This window comes from Bubalus kerabau, chromosome 2 (genome assembly GCF_029407905.1).
Source record: "Bubalus kerabau isolate K-KA32 ecotype Philippines breed swamp buffalo chromosome 2, PCC_UOA_SB_1v2, whole genome shotgun sequence".
NCBI lineage: Eukaryota > Metazoa > Chordata > Mammalia > Artiodactyla > Bovidae > Bubalus > Bubalus kerabau.
The window spans coordinates 197,553,137-197,570,165 of NC_073625.1; positions in this window are offsets into that span (position 1 = coordinate 197,553,137).

A 17,029-nucleotide genomic window follows, 5' to 3' on the forward strand; every position below is an offset into this window, starting at 1 on the left:
ACAAATCAGGGCTCCCCACCAACCCTTTTAAGGCAGCTTAAATACATTCTGAGAGTCCCCTGGACTGCAAGGAGATCCAACCAGTCCATTCTGAAGGAGATCAGCCCTGGGATTTCTTTGGAAGGACTGATGCTAAAGCTCAAACTCCAATACTTTGGCCACCTCATGCCAAGAGTTGACTCATTGGAAAAGACTCTGATGCTGGGAGGGATTGGGGGCAGGAGGAGAAGGGGACGACAGAGGATGAGATGGCAGGATGGCATCACCGACTCAATGGACGTCCCCTTTTCCTGACTGAGCGACTGAACTGAAGTGAACTGAACTGAAATACATTTAACAGCACATCACTGATCATCAATATTAACTATATATATATATATTAGAAATTAAAGAAAATTTTAAAATATGACTCCACATTTTTGACATAACACCTATATTAACATTTTTATGAGAAATAACTCTTTACAAAAAAGGAACAATGGCATTGTTTTACGTTTTTCAAATCTCTTTGATGTCTGATTTAATGAAAAAGAGCTGAATTTACATTCTGCCTTCTGCATCAATCTGTTATGATACACTTTAAAGAAACTAAGTTCAGTTCAGTCGCTCAGTCGTGTCCGACTCTTTGTGACCCCATGAATCGCAGCACGCCAGGCCTCCCTGTCCATCACCAACTCCCGGAGTTCACTCAAACTCATGTCCATCTAGTCGATGATGCCATCCAGCCATCTCATCCTCTGTCGTCCCCTTCTCCTGCCCCCAATCCCTCACAGCATCAGAGGCTTTTCCAATGAGTCAACCCTTCACATGAGGTGGCCAAAGTATTGGAGTTTCAGCTTCAGCATCACTCCCTCCAATGAACACCCAGGACTGATCTCCTTTAGGATGGACTGTTTGGATCTCCTTGCAGTCCAAGGGACTCTTAAGAGTCTTCTCCAACACCACAGTTCAAAAGCATCAATTCTTTGGCACTCAGCCTTCTTCACAGTCCAAATCTCACATCCATACATGACCACTGGAAAAACCATAGCCTTGACTAGATGGACCTTTGTTGGCAAAGTAATATCTCTGCTTTTCAATATGCTATCTAGGTTGGTCATAACTTTCCTTCCAAGGAGTAAGCGTCTTTTAATTTCATGGCTGCAATCACCATCTGCAGTGATTTTGGAGCCCAAAAAAAGAAAGTCTGTCACTGTTTCCACTGTTTCCCCATCTATTTGCCATGAAGTGATGGGACCAGATGCCATGATCTTCGTTTTCTGAATGTTGAGCTTTAAGCCAACTTTTTCACTCTCCTCTTTCCCTTTCATCAAGAGGCTTTTTAGTTCCTCTTCATTTTCTGCCTTGCCTCACACAAATCTGTAACTGGAACAGGGAGCATGTTTTACAGTTGTTTCAGATAACTGGATATTGTTATATTCTACACCTAAGCTGACACATGGTAGTTTCTTAAGCATGAATTGCAGTTGGAAGATGAAGCTATGTTAATAAACTTCTCAATCGTGAAACTCCATGGGTCCATCTTGCACTTGAATGAATCTTTTTACCCAAGTGTGATTTTGTAACATGCATTAGTCACCGGAAAACACTGCCTCAAAATGTTGACTCATTTCAACATACACTGTAAAATGATCACATTAGTTACGCTCCCCACCGATTTCACCAGAAAAGTCCTAAGAAGCTATCAAGCGCCCAGTGGCAGACACAAATTTTTTTTTTTCAAAATTTCAGATTTTTCACCTGAGAGCTCAAATTTTATCATCAGCAACAAATAATCTGTTGTTCCTTTGGCACTGGCTGACAGGCTCCCTTAATTTTCCTTTGGGGAAATGCTTGTCAGACACGCAAATCCGAATAAACCTTGTTTGTCCGTTGTTGTGTGTGAAGTGGTCAGTGTAGTGCGCAACTCGAGCGCACGCCTCAACCGCATTTCCCAGGACAACGGAACTACCTCAGCAGCACCAGATCTTCTGTACATTTCCCATGTTGTTAACCAGGAACCAAAATGATGTACCTTTACTTATTAAGAAAATTAATTTTTACTGCTTATTCAAGAACATTTTTAAAGGTACCTGGTGCTTTTTCCCTGTAAGTACATGACGCAAAACTCTAGTACGGTTTAGTGCTAAGGCCTCAAGGGTTTTAAGTATCATCAGTGCAAGTGTAAACACAGTAAAAAGAAAAGAAAAATGAATGTTTTAATGTTATTATAAATATCATTTTGATCCTGAGGATCCCCCTGAGAGGGTACTGTCTGCGGACCACACTTTCAGAACTATTCTAGAAAGTGGAGAAGCTCGCCCAGAACAAAAGAGCTGGAACTGGGGCAGTGAGGGTGTACAGGGAGGACACATTTTTCTTTTGTCTCTCTGTGTCCATGCTTACAATCTTACCCTTCCATAGCCAGTTTAGATGGAGCATATTCCATTTAAAGCAAAAAGAATGGTCTGATGTCTCCATGACAAGGAAAAAGTTCATTCACGCAGGCTGAACTGGATCTTTTCAAAGTTTTTCTATCAGCAGCACTCTTCTTTTCCTTTTTCCGCTCAAATCCCAAACCTTTTTAAAAATGTTTATTTTATCATGATTTTTTTTTTTTTAAATAATACTTTTCCCTAACATGGTCAGATCTGAGGTCATAAAGAGATGAGGTGCGTGTGGTCCATATTCCAGCTTTTCCACAAGGTGGAGAAGAAGCAGAGCTAGGAGCTGCCCTTAGGGCCCCCGCTCCCTGAGTCCTGGCTACTCCTTGTATGAGGGGCCAGAGAGCCCCATGTGGTGAGTGCTCAGGGGGTGGGGACGGAAGCTTGGTGGCCATGGGGCCAGAGGAGGTGGGCAGGGCCCAAGGGTGGGGCAGTGTGGGCTGTTTCATCACCTCTTAGGAAACATGGAGCAAGCTGGCCATAGGCTTTTTGTGCTTAGGAGCTAAACCTCTAGTTACCACTCTTGTCCAGCTTTTGGAGCACTGGTGTGTGATCCTGGCCGCATGACTTACTCCATGCCTCAGTTTCCCCTCCGTAAAGTGGGGAGTGGGTGGATGATCCACTGTTGGTTTAGGGCTGAGGGAAGTCAATGGCCTGGAGGTTCCACTAAAGTCACGGCCAAAGCCTTCCAGCAGGAGTTCAGCAAAGAACAGATGGCTTCTGACAGCCACGCTCTGTTTCCAGAAGCAGCATAGGTTCAGAGTTCAGTGATAAAGCTGACACTGAGCAGAACCGGGACTCAAACCCAGGTCTTCTGTTTCCTGATGCTTCTGCCTTGCCAAGATAACCAGACTGGGTTTTGCTGATGTCGTTGAAACTGCTACCCAGGACTCCCCCAGGCTTCTGTGACTGCCCTTGGCTTTGAATTTTAAATGACCCAGGAGCCTCCAATCAGAGCATACAGAGCCCTTGGACACACAGCAGCTGGCAGCAGCTCAGTCCTCTGAGTGGATGAGAGAGTCCCATAACCTGGGCCAGATGTTAACCTGTCTTTTCTGTAAGAACGCGACAGTAGGGTGAGACTCAAGCAGGGAAGGAGGAAACCCCTTATTGTGTAAACCCTTTTGCAATTCCTGGGCAAGGTTAGAACATGTGATGGTGCTTGAAATCTAACTTTAGGGGAGAGACCATTTTTGGTCATAGCTGGTGTGTTGACACCTTTGCAACTGGAAATGGCGTAGCCTTTGTCCATGTGCTATGAGTAACTGACCCCTCCTGCTTGCCAAATTCGTGTTCAGATGGCAAAACAGCCTGAGACTGCCACATTGGACCCCCTCCAGTTGTTCCTGTGCCTATGGCTTCCTGTGCTGTGTACATATGACCAGGGCTTAGCACGCACCTGTGTGTTTACATGGCGGGGAGTCAGCTAGGCTGATTCAAGGTGGACCCACGGCCTGGGCAGGCTGGAAGGACAAGAGACAGTAATGGGGGGAAAAGGGTAAATAGAAAATGGACAAAAATATTGTGTATCAGCCATGATTCATCTCCATGTAAAGCCCTTCAGAAACAATTTAATCATTTGCTGGTAAACTCCACCAAATAAGGTCTGGACGAGGTCATTCATCATCACAATGCAAATAGGACTGTGGGTCCTATTTGGTGGGTCTCACCATTTTGCACTGACTTGCTCTTGTGCTCCGACCCTCAAGGTTTGCTGTAGGGCCAGGTGTGCCTAGAGGGCCCAGATCCAAGCTGAGATCAGCTGTTTCCACCTCCCCCAGGGCCTGTGTAGGGGATTAGATCACTCTGTTTCAGAGCACTTAGGGAGAACTGTTTCCTAGAACCTGGCTGGCCTCCCCTCCCCCAGCCTCACTGACAGCCCTGGTTGTCAGGCACTTGTTTACCTTGGAGACGGAACGCTTCGCAGGGTTCTCGGTGGTCTGCTGAGGTCCCCGGGACACTGGATACCAGAGACAGAGCAGTAGAGCCCTCGCAGACTTGGAGGGCCTGCTGCCCGCCCTGGGATCCGCCTTCCAGCTGATGCTGGAGCATTTATGGGGCACTCTGCTGGTGGTCTCAGAGCTGGACACACGACTCAGGTCTCCCTGAGTTTCCCTGGGAGATCCTGGTATGTGCTGTGGTGCTGGTTCTCATGGTAAAGAGGTGGCACAATTTAAGAAGTGTGAAGTCACTAGGGAAAAGGTCTTCTGCCCGTGAGGAAGTCTGCGGAAAATGTAGTGAGAATGTTGGGCCATGGGCTCAGGCTGACAAAGCCCTCAAGCCTCCTCGGGTGGAGGCCAGTTCGCCCACGTTACAAGCCTTGTGCTTGTCGGCCATGAACGCAAACCTGAGCGGGTCATCGTTTCAGGACACAGCGGACTTCCTGGAGAATGCATGGAACGGTCAGTCTTCTTCCCTTTCCCAAGTTACTGACGGAAAACACACCTTCAAAGCATCAGAGGATGGTGGAGAACGACCTCAGAAGAAAGACATGAATGATTTGAACAACAATGTTGATTTTCCAGAAAGTCCAGAACCATCTGACCAAGAAATCGAGAGAGAAAAGCAGCGAGTCCAGAAAAAGGAGGGTCAGGGAGGAGGCCCAGAGCCGTCCAAGGCCCTCAAGGAGCGGGTCCTGGAAGACAGGATTAACCGACTAAGATTCATAGCAAAACACCTGCTGACCGTCTTCCCCTTTCCTGACCTCCTCAGAGACGGAGGGGATGAAGGGAACCCAGACGTCCAGCCAAAGAAGGAAGCAGAAAACGGCCATCCCCCTGTCCAGGGGTCGGAGGGTGACCTGAAGGGCGTCTGACGATGCTGGCTGCAGTGTGTTCCTGCCACGTCCCGAAGAGGAACAGCAAGCAACCGCCAGACACCCGAGGGGAGATCAGCAAAGGAGGGAAGAGCTTCCAGGACACACAAGCCTCCACGTTGAGGACGCGTCCCTGCGGTGTGAAAATTCACAGCTCGACAGTGAGATCCAGCTGCTGAAGCGGAAACTTCAAAGCCTGCCTGATTTACACGACAGCTACGTGATGCAACTTCACAGAAGACTGTTCAAGAAGGAAGCGTGCTGCTTGGAATCGAAGAAGAAACTCCTCAACGTGTGTAGAGAGCTGAACTCCGTGTGTCAGATCCGCAACCTCTCCAAGAAGATAGCAGGAGACATGAGCAAAGAATTGGAGAGAACCGCTGCCTACCATCGCCAGGAGGTGGGTCTCTGCGAGGAAAGAGCTCAGGAAAGCTGGGTGGCGGCCCTGGGGATGGAGAGAGCGCTCAGCGAGCTGACCCGAGAGAATGCCTGCCTCAGGCAGCTGCTGGCCCAGGCCGAGTTCAACTCCCAGCTCTCCCCGAGGGGCCTTCATGCCCCTGCTGCTCCACCCGCAGCCCACAGGGGCCCAGAGGGGTCAGGGGAGCCCCTGGGTCACAAGGCCCCCCGGCGAGGGGGAGGGTCCAGCCGTGAGGACTTGGGCCCGCGGTCACCTGCAGGCGGGACTCAGCTCAGCGCAGCCGGGTCCAGACACTCACGACCAGGATGCAACATCAGCGTGTGTTTTCCCTCTTTAAAGGAATTTTGATGTTTTATCTTTTTATTTTAGCTTCTGTTACATAATTGATTTTTATTCATATAGATTGTGCATTATAATTTGTAAGATTTTTTTCTGAATAAAGTTTTATTTAATACATTTCTGAGGAATAACTTATTTGTATGTCTTGCACCCTCTAGAATAAGTTAGTATAAATTATAGAATAAGGTAGTATAAATAATGTATTTTAATTTAAATCAAAAATCATGATTCCTTAAGCCGTCATTGAAGTTTAACATAGAGATGTTTGAAATAATAAAGACCATGTCTGTATGCTATGAATGGTTATTAGAAATGGATACAGTTAATCTAAAATTTGCCCCCAATAAACTGAATTGGTTTTAAAACACAATGCAAAAAAAAAAACACACGAATACACTATCCCTGAAACTTCATAATTTTTATCAAATGGCCTAAATCCATTAAATAATTTAGAGGAGTTGACATTTTGCACTGATTTTCGGTAGGTTTTATTGTATTTCCAGGCTCGCCCCAGTGGTTCAGCAGTAAAGCATCTACCTGCAATGCAGGAGACACAGGAGATATGGGTTTGATCCCTGGGTTGGGAAGATCCCCTGGAGAAGGAAATGGCAACCCACTCCAGGACTGAAGAATCCCACGGTCAGAGAAGACTGGCAGACTCCACAGTCCATGGGGTCACAAAAGAGAGACAGCTGAGGCGACTGAGCACGCACACATGTACTTCTTGCCGTTTAGACATTTTTCTACTTTATGAAGTGAAAAGTTTCTTATTGGTGGCAATCCCATACACACATGTACACACACATACACAGATAAACACAAACACCAAGACTACAATGCAGGTTTAAGACAATTTTGTTATTCTAGTACCTAGGGGGAAATGTACAGGAAAAGGAAAAAATTTAGTTAAAAAAGGAAAAATTAAAATCACACTTTCTTGTGAACCTAGCTCAAGGATGCATCAGCTTTGGGTCTGACACCTGCCACCTCACTGGACCAGAGCTTGATTGTCACCTCTGAGTCAACGCGCCGAGGCAGGCTCCCCACCAGACTTTCTGGATTTGAGTTCCAACTCTGCCACTTACTGGCTTTGGGTCCTGGGGAAACTTATCCACTTGGTGAACCTCAGTAGTTTCATCTGTAAGTGGGGGGCTTCTTCATACCTAACTCACAGTGTAGTTGTGGGGAGTCTCTTAACTCTTGTTGAACTGACCGTGCCGTGCTGGCACTTAGGACGTGCTGTGACTCCTGGGGACAGGCTGGTGGAGATCAGGGGCCCCCTCTCAGAGTCCTATTTTTAGACATACAAAATTCAGAGGATGACAAATGAAACCACATGTTGTACCCTGGATTATAGTTGTGGAAAATGATCTACACTTTTTTCTTGGCATTTTGTAGAATAAGATCAGTGTCAGGTCTCATAACTATTACAATTTCGAAGCAGTATTTCAAGATTTCACAACCATATCCATGTGGGATGAAATATGTGTCATTTAGCTTGATGACCCCATCAGAGGTGCGGCTAATCCTGCTGTAATGTATGGCCTCCATTCAATTAATGAAGGAAACGCTGCATTTTATGAATTCTCCAGGCCAGAATACTGGAGTGGGTAGCCTTTCCCTTCTCCAGGGGATCTTCCCAGCCCAGGGTTCAAACCCAGGTCTCCCGAATTGCAGGTGGATTCTTTACCAGCTGAGCCACAAGGGAAGCCCAGTTGGAAGCCAGTGAACATTAAAAATTTTGTTTTTGTTTTTTTTTTAATGTTCACTGGCTTCCAACTAAAATACAGCATTTCCTTCATTAATTGAATTCAAGTTCAAGTTCATCCAACTTCAACTTCATTCAAGTTCATTAATGAACCCTGAAAACTCAAATCACTGGGTTCTCCATGGCTCCGTCCCAGGATCCCAGATTGTCAAGGGAGGAGCAGAGGTTGCTGGCCATCCACAGAGGTGGGTGTGTGCAGGGTGGGTGGACTGTGGATGATCTATGGAGGAAGGGGACCCCCGGGAACTAGGGGGACCACCGTAGACGTGAGACGGTTACCATGGCAACCTTCTCACCAGCCCATGTCCTCCCCTCCTGTGCTCACCAGACACTTCTTCCAGAACCCATGTCCTGAGATGCCCTTCCCTCAGGTCGTGGTCACGGGCTGGTTTTCCTGCCTGTCCACTGCTACTGCTACTGCTAAGTCACTTCAGTCGTGTCCGACTCTGTGCGACCCCATAGATGGCAGCCCACCAGGCGTCCCCGTCCCTGGGATTCTCCAGGCAAGAACACTGGAGTGGGTTGCCATTTCCTTCTCCAATGCATGAAAGTGAAAAGTGAAAGTGAAGTCTCTCAGTCATATCGGACTCTTAGCGACCCCATGGACTGCAGCCCACCAGGCTCCTCCATCCATGGGATTTTCCAGGCAAGAGTACTGGAGTGGGGTGTGACAAAATTGATAGGGACACTCGGGGCTCCTGCTAAGTTGAAGAGCATCCCCCCAAATTCATGTCCACCTGGAACCTCAGGAGACCTTATTGGAAACGGGATCTTTGCAGATGTCATTAGTCAAGATGAAGTGGCATGGGGTTAGGGCTGGTGCCCCATCCTGGGTAACTGAGGTTCTTAAAGAAGGGCAGACAGACAGACTCGTGGGGGAAGAAGCCGTGTGAAGACAGAAGCAGAGCTTGGGAGGGTGCTGGGAGAGAGGCCCGGAAAGACCTTTGCTCAGGACTTCAGAAGGAACCAGCCTGGCTCGACACCTTGAGTTAGACTTCCGGTCTTCTGAACTTGGGGGAGAATACATTTCTGTCCTTTCCAGCCTTTCAGTTTGCTGCAGCACCCACTGTAAACCAATACAGTGCGGCTGGATGCTTCAAAATATACAGCTTGCAAAAACTCGAAGCTGGGATTCAGTTAGCCGGAACCTGCGGTAATATTAAAAATGTATGTATGTCTGATATCCATACCTCATACTTTTAACAGAAAAATAACATACACATACATCCTTAAATATTTCAAAAATAACCTTCCAGGCAATGGGCTGGGATTGACACCGATTCATCGTGAATTCCTCCAGGGACCTTGAGCTCACAGTTCGCACCTGCGTGTAATTCTGGAAAAGCTCCATGAAAACAAACTCCATTCTGTTTTCTGTGCCGGCTCCTGGGAGGTGGAGGTGGGGGGCGTCTCTGTCGCAAGAAAGGCGGGAAGGAAAGGTGCGGAGAGGCAGGCCCGCCGCCCCTGCGACCCCCATCATGTGGTCATGTTTTCACAGAGGGTGCCTTGTCGACTGGGGCTCACGGTAAGTTTCCTGCGTGGCCCTTCGCCTCCCTCGGGGGTGAGCGCGGAGGCGGCGCCAAGTCAAACCCCCTGGAATAGGCGTTCAGGGACCCACCGAGCCTCGCGCCCCGTTACCTGAGCGGCTGCGACGTGCTCCACCTGTGCGGTGATGGGGGAGGTCCCTGGGCGGGCCCCGGGGTGAGTCCACCCCTCTGTCCTCCGCAACCCGTGAAACCTGGGGAAATTTCCGAGCCTTTCCTGGGGACTGCCGGAGAGCAGCACAAGTCCCAGCCCCTAACGGGAGACGTTCACCTGCTTGGAGACCCAAAGGAGCTGCCTTGGCTTTCCCTCCTTCACACGTCCTGCGTCTGCCCGCCTCCTGTGCACCATGCAGGAAGGACGCTTTACTTGGCCGAAGTATGACCGGGATCCCCAGTGTTTGCGCCTTAAGGTGGGGCTTGGGTTCACCTAGAAAGACCACTGGGACCCCAATGGGACCAGCTGTCCCTGGGGAGGCATCTCCACCTTCCGGTGAACAGGATGGGTCTCCATCACCACCAGCGCAGAACTGGCATCAGCCCGCGTCCCGGGTTTCTGCAGTAGGACTCACACACGCGCGCACACACACACACACACACATCCCCAACGGGTGTCACCTTAAAACACGCCTACATCAGGGATCAGGCCAGGGCCAGGTGAGCCCATAGTTAGTGTCCTGGGCTTTGGTGAGAGGGGAAGGGGAGAAAAATGAGTTTCTAGGAAGGACTTCAGTACATTCTGGAATGTTAATCCTCTTCAGGGCCAAGTTTAGAAGGTATTATGGTTTCACCTCACTCAGCAGCGGTCTGCTGCTGGTGTTAAGGTTCAAGTCCGAAGGATTCCCGGTCGTTTTTCTTTCTTTCTATTTTTCTTTTTTATTGAGATACAACACTTCCACTGCAGGTGCTCGAATCTTTGGGGTCCCATTTAGGGACCTTCAACATACATCTCCAGCATGTGATACCTTCCCCAGCAACATGCAGAACATTCTAGGTCCCAGTGGGCCCTCGTGGTCAACAACCAACCCCCATCAATCATCCCCAACCTGGAGATGACTGCTGTATGGAGCCCCCAACCCATATGTTACTAAATTCCCTGCGGGTGGGTTCACACAGGACACACCCTGGGACCCGCCTTCTTGAATCCACACTGTGTCTGTGATGCGCCCTTGCCTCTGTGATAGTTTTTATTGCCGTGCACCATCCATCCCATTACGTGAGTATACCACATTGATTCACCTCGGGCCCACAGCTGATGACCATTTGGTTGGTTCATGTTTGGGGCTATGGTGCCTAAAGATATCATGAGCATTCTCACAAGTGTCTCTTGGTGCCCTGAGTATTCATCTCTCTTGAGCCCCAGGAATTGCTGGTCATGGAGGCACATGTGTTTATCTGTATTGGATGCAGTACAGCTGTTTCCAAGATGGTGCCAGTCTGCACTTCAGCCATGGGTGCTAAAGCCAGGAGCCCCAGTTACCCCATCATTGTCTCAATGGTCAGGCTCTGGGGCTTTCGCCATTCTAATGGGTGCATAAGGGTGTCTTACTGTGGGTTTGGCTTAACACGTTCCTCTTGGCTAATACGTTGGGCACCTTTTCATGTGCTTATTGGACTCAGATTTCTTGCAGCGGTCCCCAACCTTTTGGCACCAGGGACCGGTTTTGTGGAAGACAGTTTTCCCCCGGACTAGGGTGAGGGTTGGTGGTTTGGGGATGATTCAAGTGCAATGCATTTATTGTGCACTTTATTTCTATTGTCATCCCATCAGCTCCACCTCAGATCATCAGGCATTCGATCCCAGAGACTGGGGACCCCTATATTACAGGATCTGCAGATTTTTCTGAAAGGGGCTTATATGTTCCTAGCAGCACTGTCTACAATAGCCAGGACATGGAAACAACCTAGATGACCATGGACAGATGAATGGATAAAGAAGATGTGGTGCACATATACAATGGAATATTACTCAGCCATAAAAAAGAATGAATTTAAGTCAGTGCTAGTTAGGTAGGGTGGCTCAGATGGTAAAGCATCTGCCTGCAATGAGGGAGACCTGGGTTGGATCCCTAGGTTGGGAAGATCTCCTGGAGAAGGAAGTGGCAACACACTCCAGTACCCTTGCCTGGAAAATTCCGTGGACAGAGGAGCCTGGTGAGCTATATAGTCCATGGGGTCACAAAGAGTTGGACACGACTGAGTGACTTCACTTTCACTTTTAGTTAGGTAGATGAACCCAGAGCCTGTGATACAGAGTGAAGTTAGCCAGAAAGAGAAAAACGAATATCATATACTAATGCATACACATGCAATCTAGAAAAATGGTATTGATGAACCCATTTTTAAAGAGGGAACAGAGATGAAGATGTAGAGAACTGTGGACACAGTGTGGGAAGGGGAAGGTGGGATGGATGGAGAAAGTGGCATCAACATATACACACTATTATATGTAAGATAGCTGGTTCAGTTCAGTCACTCAGTCATGTCTGACTTTCGTGATCCCATGAACCGCAGCATGCCAGGCCTCCCTGTCCATTACCAACTCCTGGAATTTACCCAAACCCATGTCCATTGAGTCAGTGATGCCATCCAACCATCTCATCCTCTGTTGTCCTCTTCTCCTCCTGCCCCCAATCCCTCCCAGCATCAGGGTCTTTTCCAATGAGTCAGCTATTCGCATGAAGTGGCCAAAGTATTGAAGTTTCAGCTTTAGCATCAGGCCTTCCAAAGAACACCCAGGACTGATCTCCTTTAGGATGGACTGGTTGGATCTCCTTGCAGGCCAAGGGACTCTCAAGAGTCTTTTCCAACACCACAGTTCAAAAGCATCAGTTCTTCGGCACTCAGCTTTCCTTATAGTCCAACTCTCACATCCATACATAACTACTGGAAAAACCATAGCCTTGACTGGACGGACCTTTGTTGGCAAAGTAATATCTCTGCTTTATAACATGCTGTCTAGGTTGGTCATAGCTTTTCTTCTAAAGAGCAAGCGTCTTTTAATTTCATGGCTGCAGTCACCATCTGCAGTGATTCTGGAGTCCCCAAAAATAAAGTCTGCCACTGTTTCCACTGTTTCCCCATCTATTTGCCATGAAGTGATGGGACCAGATGCCACAACCTTAGTTTTCTGAATGTTGAGGTTAAAGCCAACTTTTTCACTCTCCTCTTTCACTTTGAAGTTGCATGTAACACAAGGAACCCAGTCTGGTGCTCTGTGATAATCCAGAGGGGTAGGATAGGGGGACAGGAAGGAAGGTCAAGAGGGGAGGGGATATTTGTATAATTACGGCTGACTTGCCTTGTTTTATGGCAGAAACCAACACAACATTTTAAAGCAGTTTCCCTCCAATTTAAAAATAAATAAAAAATAAAGTAAAATAAAATAGAAAAAGTAAAAAAAGGCGTTGGGGGAGGGGGCACTGAGAGTAAAATCTTTGGTTTACAGGCCACATAGTCTCTGCTCCAACCATGTCAGCTCCACTGCTAGAGAGAAAAGCACCCCTTACTTACCATGTGGGAGTGAAGTGGGTGGAGGGCAGGGGTGATGGCTTTCTTCCAATAAAGCTATTAATAAACCAGGCTGGGGAGGGGCAGGATTTGGCCTGTGGGGCCTTCCTTTGCGGACCTCTGCTCTATGATAAAGCACTTGCTCAGGACTTTGACGCAGTTTGTGATTGGTTCGTTTGTCTTTCTCTTAGAGGTTTGTGCAGGTTCTCTGCGGGCTCTGGATCCCAGCCTTGTGTTGTTAATTATCTACCATGGTCTGGAAATTGGAAGCAATGATGGTATTATAATGGACCACTGCTCCAGCCTTGCTTTGGAAGTTTCTACCCCAAAGCCCCTGAGGGATAGACGCAGGTGGTCGCAGGGAGCCACCCCCAACACGTGGACCCCGGAGAGCCGTCCCCCACCACATTCACTGGGAGGGGCACGCCTGCACACGCCTGCACACAGCAGCTAGAGCCCACGTCCCTCTGCTCTTCCTGCAGCATGTCTTGGAGCCAGGATGGGCCACATGATAGATGTCCCTGACTTGTTCAGATGGACACATTTCCTGAAAGGAATGTCAACTCCGTGTGGATGATGAATCTTCGTGCCACCAGGAATTTTTTCTCAGCTGAAAGGAATTTTGCGGCTCTTCCCACCACGGATGATCAGAAGGAGGCAGGGGGGTGGGGTGCCTTCTCTGTTGTGAGCCAAACGTTCTTAGGCTGGGCCTTGGCTGACAGGGCATTTGGAGGAAATTGCCCACTTTCCTGCTTGCTTTACAAGCAAAACGATCATCGTCTTTGCACTGCAAAACTTTTTTCACAGTTAAGTGTCCCTCGGGTAGCCACAGCTAGGTCAATAGTGGAGTGGCCGCTTTGTTTGTGGGGTCTCATTTGAGCAAGTGTGATCATCTCATTTTGCAGGAAGAAAACAGAGGCTTAGAGAGAAGTTAAATGACTTGACTAAGATCAGAGATTCAATACTGAGCAACCCAAATACTTTACCTCAAAACCCGGGCCCTTCCCCACCGGACTGTACTCAGATATCCCCTTACGAAGATTGGACAGGAAGGACTGTAATTGGAAATCTGGTGAAGTTTTCACACCCAGTGTATGAGACCTCTAGTTCTGGGTTGGGTGGGGGCGGGGTGGGGGGGGCGGGTGTCAAAGGACTCATTACTCAGGGCCCCCCAAAAGCTAGCTGCAAAGCTGAGATGAGAACCCAGATTTTCTGGGTCCAAAGCTTTCCTCACAGCTTTTTTTCCCATTTAAAAACTTTGATTGTATGATATCAACCAGGATGTAAGCTGCTTAACAACAGGAATTTATTCTGTCTTTGTCTTGTACCTAGTGGTGTGTCTACAGGGCATTCATGATGGAGCTGCTCCATTTCTTGAACAAATGGATCATAGAAAAATAAGTAGTACGGGGTAAGTGAATTTAGACTTCCCTGTAGCTCAGTCAGTAAAGAATCTGCATGCAGGAGTGCAGGAGACCTGGGTTCATTTCCTGGGTTGGGAAGTTCCTCTGGAGAAGGGAATGGCAGTTCACTCCACTACTCTTGCCTAGAGAATCCCATGAACAGAGGAGCCTGGCGGGCTACAGTTCGTGGGGTTGCAAAGAGTTGGACATGACTGAGCAACTAACCCCTTGTGTAAGTGGATTGATTTCATCCTGCAAGAATGTTTTTTTCTAATATTTTGGGGGAGCGGTTCTGGGTCTTTGTTGCTGCATATGGGCTTTCTCTAGTTTTGGAGAACAGGAGCTACTGGAGTGGGTACCCTTTCCCTTCTCCAAGGGATCTTCCCAACCCAGGGATCAAACCCAGGTCTTCTGAATTGCAGGTGGATTCTTTACTGTCCGAGCCACCAGGGAAGCCCAAGAATACTAGAGTGGGTAGCCATCCCTCCTCCAGGGGATCTTCCCGTCCCAGGAATCGATTGTTGCAGTTCTAGGGTTTCTCATTGTGGTGGCTTCTCTCATCGCAGAACAGAGGCTCTAGGAAGAGTGAGTGGGCTTCAGTACTTAGGGTGCATGGGCTTGGTTGGGCTTCCCTGGTAGCTCAGCTGGGAAAGAATCTATCGCCAATGCAGGAGACCTGGGTTCGATTCCTGGGTTGGGAAGATCCCCTGGAGGAGGGCATGGCAACCCACTCCAGTATTCTTGCCTGGAGAATCCCCATAGACAGAGGAGCCTGGTGGGCTGCAGTCCATGGGGTCGCAGAGAGTCAGACCTGACTGAGTGACTAAGCACAGCACAGCACATGGGCTTAGTTGCCCCGAAGCATGTGGGATCTCCCTGGACCAGGGATCAAACTCATGCCCCTGCATTGGCAGGTGGATTTTAACCTCTGGACCACAAGGGAAGTCCCACCATCCTGCAAGACAGTTTTGATGCTGTTCCTCTCTCTGGCTCCCTCTCAGGTCTCCACTCAGACAGAGAGGGTGGCTGGATGCCCAGACGTCAGCCAGGACCAGAGGCCAAAAGGAAACTCATGCTGCTGCTAAGTCACTTCAGTCGTGTCCGACTCTGTGCGACCCCATAGACGGCAGCCCACCATGCTCCCCCGTCCCTGGGATTCTCCAGGCAAGAACACTGGAGTGGGTTGCCATTTCCTTCTCCAATACATGAAAGTGAAAAGTGAAAGTGAAGTGGCTCAGTCATATCTGACTCTTAGCGACCCCATGGACTGCAGCCTACCAGGCTCCTCCGTCCATAGGATTTTCCAGGCAAGTGTACTGGAGTGGGGTGCCATTGCCTCTTTTCCTTATATCTTACTAAAATCATAAGCACGAAATCGTTTTGTCTCCTTGACAGAGCCTCTCATCACAAAGAGATATATAGAAATATGGGAAATTCTGCTTGTCTCATCCAAAGTGGCTTTAGATGGTCAACTGTTTTTTACTTGCAATTCTACCCATTTAGAACACTCAGCTCCTTAGGAATGAAGGAAAGCTGTTCTCAGTCCCTGCATGTGGGGTTTATCAACTCAGTGTGTTGCTTATTCTTGTGCAATTAGCAACATGATTTCTGTATATAAAAAAAAAGACTTTCAGGACTGAATAAAGCTATCTGTGTCATTTTCCTAGCAGCTATTATGCTTCTTTCTGCCTGCTCTCATTTCATACCAAACTTGGTTTACGGGAAGTTTGGGTAAACAAAGCTCTTATGAGTAATTAGTATTTAATTAGGCTGAGTTTCATGTCTGTGTGAGTCAAGGCCTCTTTTTCCAACCTCTGGGAAGAATTAAGTCTGTCAGGGCTCTGTTTACAGAGCAAGGCCCAAAGCGGACTGCCCTGGGCATTTTACAAGTTGTTGAGTGGCTGGACCCCTGGATTAAGCTACTCGGTATTTTTGTTGGCTTTTGCTGCTGGTGAAAGGCTGAAGACTAGTCACCCAGTAATCTAGGTCCTTCTTCTCTGTGTTTGTCTTATAGGAGGTTCCACAACCCACCAGCGTCTCCACCAAGAAGCTTCACCCTGACACAGAGGGAAGGTCACAACACTGCCTTCTGGGCAAAAAGGTCATGACCCCGCCTTTCCCACCATCATCTTATTTCAAAATGAGAATTTGGAGTGAGAGCCTCTTGGCTGACAAGCATTTATGCCTGATCAATTTGTCCCAACTTTGAATTATGAACACATTCAAGGATACAGAAAAGATAAAGGAGGAAACGCAGTGGGGCTTCCCTGGTGGTCCAGCGGTTAAGACTTTGGCTTCCAAAGCAGGGAGCTGGAGCGGGGTGGCAGTTCCATCCCTGGTCATAGAGCTAAATTCCCACATGCCTCGCAGCCAAAAAACCAAAACATAAAAAAAAGAGAAGCAATGTCGTAACAAATTCAATAAAGACTTTATAAATGGTCCACACCAAAAAAATCTGAAAAAAAAAGGAAAGAAATACACTCACCAATTAGAGTCAAAATTTCAGCCCACCAATTGTCAAAATTGTCCCAAACTGTTTGAAAGTGAGCTGTGCTTCACATATTTCTGCCTGTATATCCTAAAAATAAGGATATTCTTTAATACACTAAGTAATACTGTGAAAAAAATTATCATTTCATTTACATTATTGAAGTAATTGGTGTAATATTGCTCATATTTTCTATTATCCTTTTAAATCTTTTAGTATCTAGTGATGCTTCTATTTCATTCCTGAAGTCGTCATTTGTATTTTCTTTCTTTTTTCCTGAATAAGTCTAGTTAAAGGTATATCAATTTCATTGTGTATTTTTTT